The following is a 16,498-nucleotide window of genomic DNA, read 5'->3' on the forward strand; positions in this document are numbered from 1 at the left end:
GGTAACTCTAGAATAGTCTGTCATTCATTTACTGATTCAACAAATATCTACCCAAGTGCCTACTCTGTGCTAGGCATCATGCTAGTTGCAAAAGACACAATGCAGGAGGTAATTGTTGGTCAGAAGGAACTGTGCATTCAGGGTGGAATAAAGAAGGTAGAAATGGGGAATCTATAAACAGGCAATTTCACATGCTATCTGTATCAATTTCCTATTGCTGGTAGACTCTAGGTAGATCATAATCCTGGATATGTAAATCTATACCTCTGCAGCCTGTCCAATGCTCACTGACTCTATGCCATGACCTTGGTTGCTGCCAGGCCATGTCTCACTTAGATAACTGTCACAGCCCTCATGTTTTACCTCTGTTCCTCTAGAAGTTGTCTTCAGTGGAGCAGCCAGAGCTATCTTTTTTTCATATGAAAGACAGATAATGTGATCCTGCAGTGGGCTTCCCATTTTCTTCATAATAAATCCCTACAAGATCCCACAAGGACCCACCTGACTTGGTTCTGTTACTGCTCTGACCGCTCTTTGAAATAGTCTAAGAGCTCCTAGAAGTCACAGCTACTTTATATTGCCAGCATTTGCACAACAGCACGTACACAGTATTCACCAATTTTTCTTTAAATGTTGGATGCTGATCCAGATTCCCAGTGAAAAGCTAAAGCCATAATTATTGGTCTTCTTCCATCTTTTCCTCTCTCTCTGAATCTGACAGCATACATTCTGAACTAAAAAGGTTTGTGCTCAATGACAATCTCACATCTCACAACCCAAGCAATAGCCACTCAGGTCCAGATATCAAACCCCAAATTGGCAGTGACCAAGTAATTAACTGCCAAATCATTTGATCTCATAGTGTACTTATTTCTATTTTAACATTTCAATTTCAGCTAAAATTATCTTTCAAATATGAAATCTTTACAGTTAAGAGTCAAATTATTCTTTTTGACTCTACATCAGTGACTGACACATTTCTAGCTAAAAATATCATTATCTTTTTCACTTGGTACTCAGTTAAAAACATTAATGTGCCTGTCCTGTGGTGGCACAGTGGATAAAGTGTCAACCTGGAAACACTGAGGTTCCCAGTTCAAAACCCTGGGCTTGCCTGGTCAAGGCACATATGGAAGTTGATGCTTTCTGCTCCTCCCCCCTTCTCTCTCTCTCTCTCTCTCTCTCTCCCCTCTCTATAATGAAGAAAAAAAATCTTTAAAAAAAAACAAAAACAAAAACATTAATGTAATATAATGTCACATGTATTATTGTAAATGGAATAGTCTCTCAAAGCAAGTGAGTATATTTAGTCATGGAAACACCATAAGTTCAATGAAATAATAAATTCACATTTTACTTAAAATTGTCATAGCAGAATCACTTCTCAGAGATTGTTTTCTGAAGCAGTCACTTGAGACTTTTATTGTGAAAGATTTATGTGATAGCAATTCTCTAAAGCAGCGGTTCTCAACCTGTGCATCGGGACCCCAGCGGGGGGTCGAACGACCAAAACACAGGGGTCGCTTAAAGTCATCGGAAAATACATATTTATTTTGACCCTTGTGTTTTGGTCGTTCCATCCCCCACTGGGGTCGCGACCCACAGGTTGAGAACCGCTGCAAAGGGTTTAAAGTGTTTTCCACATATCAATACAACTCTTTTATTTAGAAATGTATTGTATAATAAATATGTATTTTCCAATGGCTTTAGGCGACCCCTGTGTTTTGGTCGTTTGACCCCCGCCAGGGTCACGACCCACAGGTTGATAACCGCTGCTCTATAAAGGGTTTAAAGTGTTTTCCACATATCAATACAACTCTTTTGCATTTTAAAGAGTGTGAAAATATTTGAAGATTAAATTATTCAAGGTAGAGGCATCGTCACAGTGAATATACTGATCACATTTTACTGTGGCAACAGATTTTAAATCTGACAGTTTAAAGTTTTAAATCAGATTATTTTCTCCTTTGTCTTAAAAAAAATCCTTTTTAAAAAAATTTTATATAATACAGCTAGTGCTCAACTTACAACCACGATTGGTTCTGACAGACCAGTCGAAACACGATTTGGTCGTAAGTTGAGTAGGCTATATGTACAGTACTGTGAAATGATGTTATAAAAGTCTTTGTCATATTTTATCATAATTTTCTTTCATTATTGTTATATATCATAATTTTCTTTGTTCATTTTATGCCATTTGTATCATCTCTACACCATTTTGTTTCTTATTTTTACATTCATCAGGTTTATGTAAAACACTGCATTACCAGTACAACTGGTTTAATATTTGCAAAGACAATTTCCTCTTGGTAGACATCTTGGGAATGGTTTGATGAAAAATATCCAAGACAAAAAACACAAATTGCTGTACAAAGTCTTGGATAACAGTTGAAATGGTGCACGTGGAGATGGTAGTGCTGCCAGAAGCTGGTCCGCACTGTCGTACGCCCAGCTGGGCAATGCTTGCGCTGCCAGATGCAGAGCAGTTGTCGCTCATGATTGTGGTTGTAAAGTCGAATGGTCCTAAGTTGCATAGGTCATAAATTGATCAATATTTGTACAAGATAAAAAACATAAGCTCCCAAAACATTGTAATAATTTTATTGTGATATAATTTACATACCATACAATTTATCTATTTAAGGTGTATGACTTAATGGTTTTTAGCATCTTCACAGAGATATAAAGCTATCAGCATCACCAACTTTTAGATATTTTTATCACCTCCACCATAAAAATATTCTGGAACACAGTAGCAGTTATTTTCTCAATGTCCCAGCCACAGACAGCTCTTAAATCTGCTATTTCTCTCTATGAATGTGCATATTCTGGACAGCTCATATAAATGGGACCATGTAATGTGTAGTCTTTTGTGACTGGCTTCTTTCACTTAGCATAATATTTTTGAAAGTTCATCAACATACCTACACATATCAATACTTCACTTATTTTTTTATTAAATTTAATGCAATGACATTGATAAATCATGGTACATATGTTGAGAGAAAACATCTCCAGATTCTTTTGACATTTGATTGTGCTGTATACCCCTCCTCCAAAGTCAAATTGTCTTCTGTCACCTTCTATCTGGTTTTCTTTGTGCCCCTACCCTCCCCCACCCCCTCTCTCCTTCCTTGCCCCATCCCCCCTGCCCCCACCTCCCCACCCCCGTTGCAATCACATTCTTGTTCATGTCTCTGAGTCTCATTTTTATGTGCCATCTATGTATGGATTCATATAGTTCTTAGTTTTTTCTGATTTACTTATTTCACTCCATATAATATTATCAAGGTCCATCCATGTTATTGTAAATGATCTAATGTCATCATTTCTTATGGCTGAGTAGTATTCCATAGTATATATGTACCAAAGCTTTTTAATCCACTCGTCCTCTGACAGACACTTGGGCTGTTTCCAGATCTTTGCTATTATGAACAATGCTGCCACAAAATGGGGGTGCATTTCTCCTTTTGGAGCCATTCTATGGTATTCTTGGGGTATATTCCTAAAAGTGGGATAGCTGGGTCAAAAGGCAGTTCGATTTTCAGTTTTTTGAGGAATCTCCATACAGTTTTCCACAGTGGCTGCACCAGTCTGCATTCCCACCAGCAGTGCAGGAGGGTTCCCTTTTCTCCACATCCTCGCCAGCACTTATTCTGTGTTCTTTTGTTGATGAGCACCATTCTGGCTGGTGTGAGGTGATATCTCATTGTGGTTTTAATTTGCATTTCTCTAATGATTAGTGATGTTGAGCATTTTTTCATATGCCTATTGGCCATCTGTATGTCCTCTTTGGAGAAGTGTCTATTCATTTCTTTTGCCCATTTTTTGATTGGATTGTTTGTCTTCCTGGTGTTGAGATTTAAAAGTTCTTTATAAATTTTGGTTATTAATCCCCTTACCAGACGTATGGTCAAATATGTTCTCCCATTGTGTAGTTTGTCTTTTTATTCTGTTCTTATTGCATTTAGCTGTGCAAAAGCTTTTTAGTTTGATATAGTCCCATTGTTTATCCTGTCTTTTATTTCACTTCCCCGTGGAGATAAATCAGCAAATATATTGCTCCGAGAGATGTCGGAGAGCTTACTGCCTATGTTTTCTTCTAAGATGCTTATGGTTTCATGGCCTATATTTAAGTCTTTTATCCATTTTGAGTTTATTTTTGTGAGTGGTGTAAGCTGGTGATCTATTAATAGTTTCATTTTTTTGCAGGTAGCTGTCAAATTTTCCCAACACCATTTGTTAAAGAGGCTGCCTTTATTTACTCCATTGTATTTCCTTATCTCCTTTGTCAAATATCAGTTGTCCATAGAGCTGTGGGTTTATTTCTGGGTTCTCTGTTCTGTTCCATTGATCTATATGCCTGTTCTTATGCCAGTACCAGGCTATTCTGAGTACAATGGCCTTGTAGTATAACTTGATATCAGGAAGTGTGATACCTCCCACTTTATTCTTCTTTTTTAGGATGGCTGAGGCTATTTGTGTTCTTTTTTGGTTCCATATAAATTTTTGGATTATGTGATCTATATCTTTGAAGTATGTCATTGGTATTTTAATTGGTATTGCATTGGATTTATAGATTGCTTTGGGTAATATAGATATTTTAATGATGTTTATTCTTTCTAACCATGAGCACGGTATATGCTTCCACTTGTTTGTATCTTCCTTGATTTCTTTTTTCAATGTCTTGTAATTTTCTGAGTACAAGTCTTTAGTCTCCTTGGTTAAGTTTACTCCTAGGTACTTTATTTTTTTGGTTGTAATAGTGAAGGGTATTTTTTCCTTAATTTCTCTTTCTAACTGTTTATTGTTGGCATATAAAAATGCCTCTGATTTCTGAGTATTGATTTTATATCTTGCTACTTTGCTGAATTCACTTATCTGGTCCAGTAGTTTTTTGACTGAGACTTTAGGGTTTTCTATATACAATATCATATCATCTACAAATAATGATAGTTTTACTTCTTCTTTTCCAACTTGAATGCCTTTTATTTCTTCTTCTTGTCTGATTGCTGTGGCTAGGACTTCCAGGACTATGTTAAATAAGAATGCTGAAAGGGGGCACCCCTGCCTTGTTCCTGATCTTAAGGGGATTGCTTTTAATTTTTGCCCATTGAGTATGATGTTGGCTGTGGGTTTCTCATAGATGGCTTTTATCATGTTGAGGTATGTTCCCTGTATTCCCACTTTGCTGAGAGTTTTGATCATGAATGGGTGCTGGATTTTATCAAATGTTTTTTCTGCCTCTGTTGAAATTATCATATGGTTTTTCTCTTTCTTTTTGTATATGTGATGAATCACATTGATTGATTTACGAATATTGTACCAGCCTTGCCTCCCCAGAATAAATCCCACTTGATCATGGTGTATGATTTTTTTCCATATATTGTTGGATCCGGTTTGCTAACACTTTGTTGAGGATTTTAGCATCTATATTCATCAGAGATATTGGCCTATAATTTTCTTTCTTTGTGTTGTCTTTGCCTGGTTTTGGAATCAGAATTATGCTCGCCTCATAAAAAAAGCTTGGAAGTCTTCCGTCAACTTGAATTTTTTGAAATAGTTTGAGAAGAATAGGAGTTAGTTCTTCTTCGCATATTTGGCAGAATTTACTTGTGAAGCCATCAGGCCCCGGACTTTTCTTTGTTGGGAGTTTTTTGATAACTGTTTCAATCTCATTTGGTGTAATCGGTCTGTTTAGGTTTTCTGATTCTTCCAGATTGAGTTTTGGAAGATTGTGTTTCAAGGAATTTGTCCATTTCATCTACGTTGTCTAGTTTTTTGGCATACAGTTCTTCATAGTATTTTCTTACAATATTTTATATTTCTGTTGTATCAGTTCTTATTTCTCCACTGTCATTTCTAATTTTATTTATTTGAGTCCTCTCTCTCTTTTTCTTGGTGATTCTAGTTAAAGGTTCATCAATCTTGTTTACCTTTTCAAAGAACCAGCTCCTAGTTTCATTGATCCTCTGTATTGTTTCTTTAGCCTCTATGTCATTTATTTCTGCTCTGATCTTTATTATTTCCTTCCTTCTACTACATTTGGGCTTTACTTGCTGTTCTTTTTCTAGTTCTTTCGATGCAGGGTTAAGTTGTTTATTTGAGCTTTTTTTAGCTTCTGAAAGTGTGCCTGTAGTGCTATGAACTTCCCTCTCAGTACTGCTTTTGCTGTGTCCCATAAATTTTGAGTTATTGTATGCTCATTGTCATTCGTTTCTAGGAATTTTTTAATTTCTTCTTTGATCTCATTCTTAATCCATTCATTATTTAACAACCTGCAATTTAGTTTCCATGTGTTTGAGAATTTTTGAGCTTTTCTATTGTGGTTCATTTCTAGTTTCATGCCGTTGTGATCAGAAAAAGTGCTTGATATGATTTCAATCTTCTTATTTTTGTTGAGAGCACTTTTGTGCCCTAACATGTGGTCTATCCTAGAGATTGTACCATGAGCACATGAAAAGAATGTATATTCTGCTGCTTTAGGGTGAAAGGTTCTGAAGATATCTATTAAATCGAGTTGATCTAGTGTGTCCAATAAGTCTGCTGTTTCTTTGTTAATTTTATTTTTTGAGGATCTATCTAGTGATGCCCTCCTTCCCACTTCTTATTTTCACCTGTGTCTTGTTGCACTGATTGGAGCTGGAGAGATGTCTGGAGATCTCTGATCCGGAAGCAATTCAGTACTGTTTTGTGGAAGGATCAGTCCCTCTCCCAGCTATGGCTGCCTCCAGCATGGATGAGTCAGCTTTTTTAGGTCATCTTCTGCATTCCTTAGCCCCTCACAGTCTGTCCCTCTCTCTCTCCTTTCCACTTGGGAGATAATCTGGTCTTTTTAACACACCTTGCTCCCTAGTGGCCAGGCAAGTGGCTGTGAGCAGTATTTTTTGCTCTTTTCCCTGGAATGAGAGCCCCTCTGGGCTCTCAGCCTCACCCTCCCCTCTGTTCCTATAAGTAGGGGAGATTCAGGCACTCCCTACCAGGTTTGTTGTGGCTTCTTCTTTGCTCCTTGGTTTTTGAGAGCTGTTCTTGTAGTCCAGAGTTGGTTTTCACACTGATTTTTCCTAAATTGATTTGTATTCCAGTTTGGTGGTGAGAGGCTGCATTCGCCTACTCCGCTGCCATCTTTAGGTCTGTAATACTTCACTTATTTTTAATGTCACTTAATATTCAATGTATGGATACATCACATTTTGTTGAGCTATGCATCAGTTAAGGGACATTTAGGTTTCCATATTTTGGCATTGTGCAAAAAAAATGCTGTGAAAATTCCTGTAAAATTTTTTATGGTATGTTTCCATTCTGTTAGGTGTATTATCAAGGAGGGGACTTACTGGGCCATATTCTACATTTATGGTTAACTTTTTAAGAAACTGCCATGCTGTTTTCCAAAGTGGCTGCTCTATTTTGCATTCCAACCCAGTAGTGTCAGAATTTTAATTTATCCCTACCTTTGTCAACACTTGTATTGACTGTCCTTTTCATTTATAACCACCTTGATCAGTGTGAAGTGGTATGTCATGATTTTAATTTGTATCTTCTTATAATAACGTTTTCATATAGTTATTGTTTAGTTGTCAATCTTGTTTGAAGAAATGTCTCTGCAGATCCTTTACTCACATTTTAGTTATGTGATTTGTTTTATTATGCAGTTGTAAGAGTTGTTTATATAGTCTAGGTAAAAGTCCAGATAGAGATCAATGTAGGTAAAAGTCTAGATAGTTTCAGGTCTTACTTTTTGGTAAATAATTCATGTTGAGTTGATTTATTTTGCATGTGTAGGATGTGAGAGAGGAGATGCACTCCATTCTTTTGCACGTGGAAATCCAGTCTCATTAATGTTTGGTGAAAAGACTATTCTTTTTTTCATTGAGTTGTTTTGACACCTTTGTCAAAAATTAATTGACCATCAATGTAATAAAGGACTATTTATGGGATCTTCATTATATTTCACAATCCATGTATGTTTATGCCACCTTGTGCCACACTGTCTTGATCACTGTAGCTTCTCAGTAAGTTTTGAAATTGGGACACATGAGTTCTCCAACTTTATTCTCTTTTTCAAGATTGTTTTGGCTATTCTAGGTTTTTTACCTTTCCCTTTGGCTTTATCCAGGCAATTTAAATTATTTCATACACAACAAATACTATATTTGAATAGCTATCATTCAGCAGAAGGCTGTTGGTAGTTAAGTTTTATTTGAAGAGCAAAGCCAGTTTAATGCCTGCTTTCAGTGGAAAGCACAAACCTGCTGGGGTTTGCATTTGAGTTTCCAAGGAGTCAAGATTGATTCTTAGATAACTGGTTGTTTATATTTAATATCTTTGATACCTTCTTGTTTCCCACTAAGCTATTACTTTTTCAAACAGAAAAACTGTCACATGTGCTGTGCTTTTTAAGAGTACAAATTCTCTTCAAAGAAACTCTAGATTGGCTCTTTAATTCTACTTTATTGTTTTTCTGTAACTTATATTTAACTAGTAAGTGATTTGCTAAAACTAGTTACATGTCCCTATAAAGATTAGAATCTACACGATTCTTCTGTATATTTCTCATCTTGGCTAACTCTGAAAAAAAGGGTCAAATTTTAATACTGCCTGGGTGTCTCAGTAGGTAGAGATTCCTCTCAGCTCACAAAGGTCACAGAGTGAGATCCAAGAAGCAATCAATGAGTGTACAACTAAATAACACAGCTAAATGACACAAGTAAAGGACAACTAAGTGAAACAACTAGTTAATGCATCTCTCTCTCTCTTCCCATTCCTTTCTCTTTCTTAAGTCAATAGAAATTTTCTTATGTGTCAAGTTTAAAAATATATGTGTTGGCTTTTAAATTATGTCCAGAGAAAATGGAAATGTAGCTTCTTACTGAGTAAATCTAAGATATCTTACTTGTATAATAAAAATGACTTTACTCTTTTTGATTAGCATGATAATTATCCATTTCTAAATAATTACAAAGATTGCTGATGTAGCTGAAAATATTAACATCTATGCAAATAAGTGGTTAAAATTCATGATTCTGGATATTTCAAAAGAATGAAAATTAGAATGTGTTGTGTATTTATTTTGTGTTGATTCAATTAACTGCAAGCAAAATATTATTTATGTAAGAGATAAATGAATAAAGCAATTATTCAAAATGGGCTGTTATTTTTCAGAGTATCAGCATAAAAGATGGTGTTGTTGTCTACAAGCAAGAAAATATAACAGTAGGTTAAGATGCATAACCAAAGAAATTTGGTTCTTCCCATTTTCTGATTTTCTTTTTTTTAACATTCTTTGCTGATGACTGGATTTTCTTTGAATTGTATGAACTCCTCCAAAGTTTGTTTTCTCTACAGCTCTTTCAAGAAATTTCTTTGAAACTCTCAACCAAAAAAATATGAACTGATTACTTATAGCAATACTTCACAAGTTTAAAGTTCCTATCAGTAACTAGGTAATTTTATTAAAATAGAGATTCTGATTCAATATGTCTGAGGTGAGCCCTAAGAAATTTCCACATTTCTAAGAAGCTCACAGGTGATGCCAACATGGCCAGTATCAAGGACTCTGAAAACCAATGATTACAAGAACTTACCTTTCATGATGAAGCATATTGGGAAGATATTACAATTTCTATATTATCTCTATTAAACAGTTTCTATATATTCTTCCAAAGATAAATTATGCATGTAAAATAATATTTATAAAAATTTTACCACAAAGAGTAGCATTAGCTAGTGTTCTGCAACTTGTTTCTTTGTCATTTAATATATTTTAGAGAGTGTTCAATAAAATTTTTTTTCTTTCAATCTTCTTCTAAATCACTGGTGCTTATATAGAAAAACTTAAGTTTATTTATGAATGAAGTATCCAGAGTTGGCTAAATATTAATAAGGAAAGAAAGCAGAGAGAGTCAGAAATTATGGTTTACTTCACTGCAAAGTTACAGTGCTGACCACCCTAGGGGATGACCCAGTGAAGGGGATCAAACCTCTTCCTTCCCTGTGTAAGGAGAAAGATCAGTTTTCTCAGTCTCCTCAAGGGTCTCCCATCCACCACCAGACTATGGGTCTGGCAGGTGTTTCTGTGTTTCCTCTTTGAGGTATGCACAGTAGAGGCCAGGATGGCCCATAGAGGCCTGTCAGTTTAGGCTTAGAAGGACCTGATTGGTTAATGGAAGGAACCAACCCAAGCTAGCAAAGACTAAAAAACTGATTGTTGGTTTAAAGAAGGCTAGTTATTTTCAGCCCGAAAATAGAAACACAGACTTCAGCAAAGAAGTGAGCCTATTTTCCCTTCCTGTTTGGAAAAGTCAGCTTGCCCTGTTTGTTTGTGAGTCTTTCCAAACAACCATGAGGTCCTAAAAAGCCACCTACCAGATGACGGAAGCCCTGTGAATTCCAAGCCGACATAGCGCCAACCAAGGTACAGCAGGAGCAGAGGGATGTGCTACCTGGATGAGGACTTACTGGACTGAACCATGGCACAGACTGTCTAGGCTATGATCTTTATTCTGACTTCATGAAGACAAGTTTGGGACTTTTTCCTTGGAGGGGATAGACAGAGATGAGACACTGGGTAACTGGGGACAACCTTCCATTTCAACCACAGAATAATCTTACTGTGAAAGCCTCATTTCCTCCTTATGTGAGTTCTGTAAAAATACTTTTCCTGTGACTCTGTAAAAGAACACCATTTCTACCAGCAACATAAATCTTACCCCGTTTGCATTATCATCTTGAGACTCTGAGGGCTCCTCAATGTCAATATATTTCAACACTGAACACGTCATCTTCTCCAGCAAACCTGTTTGCCTTTTTCTGTACTGTTCATCTTAGAGCATGTCTCAAAGACAAATCTCAAAATTATACAAGATTTCCCTGTTTATTCTGTCCTTTCTAGTTGTCAGTAAATACTATCTTTTCTATATCCTGAATATCCCCACCATACAGATCCTCTTTGAGCACAGATATATAAAAGAAGTGAATGAAGGACAATAAATAACTATACAGATGTTTCCTATATATGAGCAGCCATGATAGTAGCCATGGTTGGCAAAATTCCCTATTACCTGGCAACACCAACACTATGTCTATAAGTAAGTCAGTCAGTGAGCAACAAGGAGCCAATCTCCTCCTTGGAAGCTAGGTCTATTTTTTTTGGAAAAAGGGAAATGATCTTTCTAGGAAGGCTAGATGGGATACCTATTGTGAAATAGATTCAGTAAACAAAAGCATAATTCAAAATAGATGAGAGTACATAAGGACACACCTTGTGCTTCTGGGTGAGCCAATTAGAATGCCTAGATTCCAAAAGAAGAAACTCCCCTTCAAAAAAAGCCTATTCACACATCCTAGCCAATACTGTGTACCATGCCAGGGAAATGCATACACTGGCCAGAGAAAGAGAAAAACCCTCAGGAGTTTCTAGTCATTCCTAAGAAAAGTGCACAGAGAATGAGAATGGTGAATATCTACTGTTTATTTCTTTCTCATTTTTTTCTTCACTAGTTTGAGGGTTTTTAGAAAGCACTGTATTGGAGATTAGTTGATATAATCTATATAAACAAATTATTTGCCCTTTACACATACAATACACTTAATAAATATTATATACAATTTTTTTAGGAACTCTCATATGTCTTCATTAAGGAACAGCAATAAGGAAAATAACTTTGTTAGTTATTATTTTTCTCTCACTATTTTGTATGTGTATGCCTTGTCCCCACATTACCTCTGTTGATCATTTGCTTTGTTTATTTCATAGTCTTTCTTCTCATGTTTCTGCTTATAAACTTACTTTAAGTTTATTTTAAGCAATGGCTGAAGAAAAAGTGTGTTCTTTAATTTCATCCAGAGTTAGCCACCTGCTTTAATCACCTCATTGCCTACAGCTTACCCACTGGCTGCTAGAAGCTGTACCTCTTCTGCCACCCTGAGCATTTTAGGCTGTTCTCCTCTTGGCTTATGCAATCCATTAAATTCTAAATCTTATAAATCATGAAGTAAAAACAGCTATTTGTACTGTTGCTGAGAAGACAATTTTAAATTACAAGTATATCACCATTATACATTATTAAATGAGTAACAAAATTTGACTTTGATTAAATACAAGTTAAAAAAAATAGATAACTGCCTGACCAGGTGGTGACACAGTGGATAGAGCATCGGACTGGGACGTGTAGGACTCAGGTTTGAAACCTTTAGGTCGCCAGCTTGAGCACGGACTCATCGAGTTTGAGCAAGGCTCACCAGTTTGACCCCAAGGTCTCTGGCTTGAGCAAGGGGTCATTCAGTCTGCTGTAGTCCCCTGGTCAAGGCACATATGAGAAAGCGGTCAATGAACAGCTAAGGTGCTGCAACAAAGAAGTGATGCTTCTCATTTCTCTCCCTTCCTATATGTCTGTCTTTATCTGTCCTGGAGAACAAGGTCTAGTGTTACATAGATGAAAACAATAGCTCTAATCATACACAGAGCTGATCTGATTAGGAAACTTTCTACACTGACCCCTAAGCACCACAATTTGCACTGCATGCCCTAGAACTCCAACAACTATCACTGTCATACGACTTCATGACATTGTTTCTCTGGGCGTATAGGCTCTCATTTCCAACCATTTCCGAACTCTGGGTCAGGTGCTTGTGATTGCATAGCTTTCTGTGTCCAGATACAAAGAAGGATGAAAAGTTGAACTCTGATACTCTCAGTTCATAATCACATAAGGTTGATTCCTGCTCCCTCAATGACTCATACATTAATCCCAGATTTAGGCAGAAAAATCCAGACATTGGGCAGCCAGAAAGAATGACAAAAGTCTGCTACAGATGTGAGTAAAAAACAGTTATATTAGGGAGATCATAAATGCTGAAAGGCTGCCCAGCTACCAAGTCCCCTAAGCAATGTTGATGACCAATTTCCCCATTAAAACACACCACCCTCAACACACAACACACACACACACACCAATACAATTGCCTAAAATATGTTCTCCTAAACCACAACTAAAGATTTACTTTGTCTCATGCCTGAACCAATTCAGTGAAAAATTAAAATAAAGTGTATAGAAATGAACCATTTGTGGTATTTGGAATATCATTTTTGTTCATCTGCCTTTTTTGTTTGCTGATGACAGTTTTATGTGTCATTTAAGCAAGTACTAGATTGAGTGTTTTCAATACATTCTTCAATCATATCGTTGAGGATGTTTTTGTTGTTAAAATAAAATAAAAAGAAATAGAAGCCTATCAGTCAGTGGGGGACTGGATGTGTCTCATTAGGTTGACCCAAGATAGCAGTGTAGGTGGAAGTTGTGTTCAACTCCTTCCCATGACCACGTCAAAATTACAAACTACATTATGGAACAGTCAACCTTAATAAACCATCTGAAGACTAGTCTGAACAGAAGTTATACAGCTAAGAATAAACAGAAGAAACATTCAGACTGTTAGGAGAGCAAAGATATGTAAATGAACTGGTCCCTGCTTGGACCAAGGCAGTGGCGCAGTGAATAGAGCATCAGACTGTGACACAGAGGACCCGGGTTTGAAAACTACAAGGTCGCCAGCTTGAGCGCAGGCTCACCAGCTTTAGCGTGGCATCACTAGCTGAGCATGGGATCATAGACACAACCCCATGGTTGCTGGCTTGAGCCCAAAGTCACTGACTTGAAACCCAAAGTCACTTGCTTAAGGGGTCACTTGCTCTACTATAGCCCTATAGTAAAGGAACATATGCAAAAACAATCAATGAAAAACTAAGGTGCCGCAATAAAGAATTGATGCTTCTCATCTCTCTCCCACTCTGTCTGTCCCTATCTGTCTCTCTGACCCTCTGTCTCTGTAAAAAAAGAAAGAAAGAAAAAAGAAAGAAAGAAAGAAGAAAGAAAGAAAGAAAGAAAGAAAGAAAGAAGAAAGAAAGAAAGAAAGAAGAAAGAGAAAGAAAGAAAGAAAGAAAGAAAGAAAGAAAGAAAGAAAGAGAAAGAAAGAAAGAAAGAAAGAAGAAAGAAAGAAAGAAAGAAAGAAAACGGACTGATCCTGATCCTATACACACATGTGGTGGTTAAGAATCTGGAGGGCTAGTTTAGCAGCAGACATTCTCCACCCCAAGCAGTGAGGGGCCTCATTACCACACCAGACTCGTCAGCACAGAGGACCAAAATCAGGAAGAGGAGCCACATAAACACCTTGTTTGTGAAAACAACAGGGCTTCCATACAAATGGGTAAGACAGAGGTTGCTGGAAACCCAGGTGTCCTCTTAAAGAGACAGAAAGCAAATGTTCACTTGCACTCACACAGAGATTTGGCAAAGAGATGGCAAGTTGGAGTGCCAGAGTCATACATGGGGAAACCAAGTTGTGTGGCTTCTCGGACCAGGCCTGGAGGGACAACTTCTAATGTTCCTGTGTTGTGTTCTCCTCCCTGCATGGTACGAGTGCCATCTTTTACTGAACTTGAACACTCACCCTAACATAGCATCAGTCTGTTTAAGTTAACACTGTTCTACTCCAATGACTCCCTGAGGCCTCACTCTACCAGCTAACACATGGTCAGAGGTCTTGTCAGCAGAAACCAGACAAGGTCTTCAAAAGAGTCTTTCTTAAAATATTTATGAAGACTTCTATTCAAGTTGGGGAGGGAGGTACCAGAGATATTCAGGGAGGAAACATAGTGAAGCCTGCCACTATTCCTGTGCTGAGTCTTTCTTCCACAAAGCCAAATGTTACCCTGCTATAGCCTAGTGGACTTTACTTAGGTCCTTTCTAATGACGTTCTGAGACTCTGCCATCACTGAAAAGGATCCCCAAGCCCCAAGAGTGTTGTGGCTGGCCCTGGTATACCCTGATCATTTTGAAAAGTTGGTTTATTACCCAGAACAGGTGCCAAGTTTGAATCTGATATTAACCTGGTAAATAACATTCATACCTTTTCTGGTGACTAGCTGAGAACCTAACTCATAAAATTCATGTAACCACCTGAATTCAGTGGCTGAGCCTAATGGCTAAACCCCCCAGCATGTGATGGTGGGTCTTGGAAAGTCTTGGACCTTTTGCTTTCCTGCCCCAGACCTGGAATTGTAGCATCAGGACTCTATTAGCAGCTTGGTCCCTCACAGGCACATCCAGGCCCAGCAAATGGTACTAACAACATTAGATAATTTTCTAGTGCCCAGCAAGAGCCAGTCACAGGCTGCATCTGGCATTAACCATACTTCAGTCCCTCCAATGAGGTCCCAGAATAACACAACTGGTTTCTGTCTTTGACCACATTAGAGCACCACTCAATTAGTTCCACAAGAACACAACAAAGGGAGATCTCAACAGCTACCAGAAACTGCTGGAACGGATTCCACTTTATGGGATCATTTCTGGCACAGCAACTTTTTTTTCCCAAAGTGAGAAGCAGGGGGCAGGAGCGGCAGCAGATAGACAGATTCCCGTGTGTGTCTAACAGGGATCCATCCAGCATGACCACTAGGGGGTTATATTCAGCCCCTCTGGGGCATTGCTCTGCTGCAATCAGAGCCATTCTAGAGCCTGAGGCAGAGGCCATGGGTCTGTCCTCAACACCCAGGTCAACTTTGCTCCAATGGAACCTTGGCTACAGGAGGGGAAGAGAGAGACAGAGAGAAAGGAGAGGGGGAAGGGTGGAGAAGCAGATGGGTGCTTCTCCTATGTGTCCTGGCCGGGAATCAAACCCAAGACTTCCACACGCCAAGCCAATGCTCTACCACTGAGCCAACCGGCCAGGGCTGGCACAGCAACTTTTACATGGTGATCATGGCTCATCCTCACAGCCAGAAAGCCTGAAGGTCAACCCATCCACAAACTGACCAAAAGGAATTGGGGCTCAGTTACAATAGAAGGCACACATGAACCCATATGAGGGACATTCCTGAAGCACCTGGCTCAACAGGTCAAGAAGTCTGGTGGCTGGACCTCATGAGACATCTACTACATATAGCCACCCTACCAAGACTGTGAGATAAAACATATCTACTTAATACATAGAAAAAAAAGAGAGAGAGATGAGGGAGCAGCTAAAATGAATAGACAAAGAAATATGGCCCAAATGAAAGACCAAGAGAAAACTTAAGAAAAAGAACTAAATGAAGTGGAGGCAATCTACCTCCACTTTTGTGTGGCAATCTCCACAAACAATTATCTTCAAGATGTTCAAGAAACTAATAAAAACTTTAACAAAGGGATAGTGAACATAAGAAAAGACATAAAACCATAAAAAAACAATAAGAAATGAAAAATTTAATAACTGAAATAAAAAGTACACTAGAAGAAATAAATAGCAGATTAGATGAAGCAGAAGATTAAATCAGTGATTTGGAAGACATGGTAGCAGAAAACACCTAATAAAAGCAGCCAAAAGTAAAAAGAAACAAATTAAAGATTAAAATTATTTTAATAATTATCAAATGAGCACATTTTGGCATCTAGGTATCCTTTTGTTAGATTATCTATTTGTCTCTTATTGTTACATTGTTAGATTATTTTATAT

General features: G+C 37.7%; 1 pseudogene; it reads left to right on the forward strand.

The window, feature by feature from the left end:
- The first annotated feature begins 2,408 nt into the window (after nt 1-2,408).
- The window catches only part of LOC136404227 (heat shock factor protein 2 pseudogene), a 69,688-nt pseudogene continuing 55,598 nt past the window's right edge, over nt 2,409-16,498 (forward strand).

This window comes from Saccopteryx leptura, chromosome 4 (genome assembly GCF_036850995.1).
Source record: "Saccopteryx leptura isolate mSacLep1 chromosome 4, mSacLep1_pri_phased_curated, whole genome shotgun sequence".
NCBI lineage: Eukaryota > Metazoa > Chordata > Mammalia > Chiroptera > Emballonuridae > Saccopteryx > Saccopteryx leptura.